The sequence below is a fragment of the Mus pahari genome, chromosome 10, assembly GCF_900095145.1.
Source record: "Mus pahari chromosome 10, PAHARI_EIJ_v1.1, whole genome shotgun sequence".
Taxonomy (NCBI): Eukaryota; Metazoa; Chordata; class Mammalia; order Rodentia; family Muridae; genus Mus; species Mus pahari.
The window spans coordinates 39,616,006-39,617,639 of NC_034599.1; the positions used below are offsets into that span (position 1 = coordinate 39,616,006).

The window sequence follows — 1,634 nt, forward strand, 5'->3', positions numbered from 1 at the left end:
TTATTATACATAAGTACACTGTAGCTGTCTTCAGATGTGCCAGAAGAGGGCATCAGATCTCATTACGGGTGGTTGTGAGCCACCATGTGGTTGCTGGGATTTGAACTCAGGACCTTCAGAAGAGCAGTCTGTGCTCTTACCCACTGAGTCATCTCACTAGCCCCTGCCCTGTTCCTTAAATAAAAATTTTTTTATTCTAATTTTTGGTAGTGCTGAGCAAGTGTTCTGCCACCGAGTCACATCTCTGGCCTGAAACTTAAGGTTTTTTCTTTTCTTTTCTTTTCTTTTCTTTTCTTTTCTTTTCTTTTCTTTTTGTTTGTAAACAGGACCAGTAGACACTCACAAAGTGGTAGGGTGTTCTTAGAGATGGAAGCTTAGGGATTGCGGTCAGTACTGACATATGGGAATGGAACCTGATAGGAACAAGAAGCCAATATTCCAATTCTGTAAAGATAGTGGGTAGTAAGTCTAAGATCTCACTGGGGGTGGGGAATGGTTGGGTGCTGATGTGGCTGGTTTACTTCCTCTAAATTTCTCCCCTTCTTCCTGTCTTGATTATTGCTGAAACTGAGGAAATGGCCTCCTATTTGGTTTAATCCACACAAGCTTGAGATATGTAATCTTACTCTTATTTTACAGACCTGTCTTGTTCAGAGAGGTTTGCCTAAAGGCACATTTGCCTGTCTTCAGAGTCAATCAATACCGCTACTCTGAGAGATGCTACCCGCACTCCCCTCCAAAGGCTTCTGGGAAAGGGGTGGAGCCTAAGTTTCCAGCTACTTCCCAAGCAGAGAGTAAACTCCCTAGGCACAGGAACCTCCGCAGCGGAGGCAGATATGAGTCACACACAGGGAGACTAGGCGCTGGGAAGGGAGGAAGCGTTTTCTGAGTGGAAAAGAAGGGGGCGTGCCTGTTATATCTCCGGAAGTACCTACCTCCGCATCCTCCTCCCCATCTGCCACTGCCCTCCATCACCCCAGCTCTCAGGTTGTTTGCCTGCTAACCACAGAGGAAGACAGGGTGCCTGTTTTCATACCTTTCACTCACAGCTGCCCTGCACCTGCGTTTCCTCAGCTCCCTACTCTGTTCTTCCTGCCCGACCCTGCCCTGCCCTGGTCAACCTCCTCCCTCGGCAATACAAAACCCATTACACCCTCCTTGGGCAATACAAAACCAATTATACCCAACCGACTATGGGTTCAAAAGACAGTGATGTAAGTGATGGCTCCAGGGAGGTAAGAGACAGTGGGGCGCTCTGTTCTCTAGGCTCTGACGATCTCTCTGTGCTGACCCCCGTTGAGGAGAGTGAGGGTCTCCTGCCAGCAGAGGGTTGGTTCATGGTTACCTTAAATCTTTCTTGCCACCAGGCACTCTGTTGTGGGTGACACTCATTTCCCCTGACGGGTAAACTGATTCCCCGTCTTGGTCTTTTGGTCCCTAGAGCAGGTGGCTCTTTCAGAGGGGATGGGGACACATGGTACAATGGCAGCACTATCTACCCTCCCTCTCCAGTGTCCCTTCTTCTGCCGTCACCTCATCCTGTCCCCCATGCTGTCTCTCTATGGGTCTTTCTCCTTACTTTTCTTTCTTTTTTTTTTTTTTTTTTTTTTTTTTGGTTTTTTGAGACAGGGTTT

The 1,634-nt window shown here is 47.8% G+C and overlaps 1 protein-coding gene across 1 annotated transcript in view; it reads right to left on the minus strand.

Moving 5' to 3' along the window:
• Cxcr5 (C-X-C motif chemokine receptor 5) overlaps positions 1–1,634 on the minus strand; it is a 15,593-nt gene that overhangs the window by 3,287 nt on the left and 10,672 nt on the right. The window lies entirely within an intron of this gene.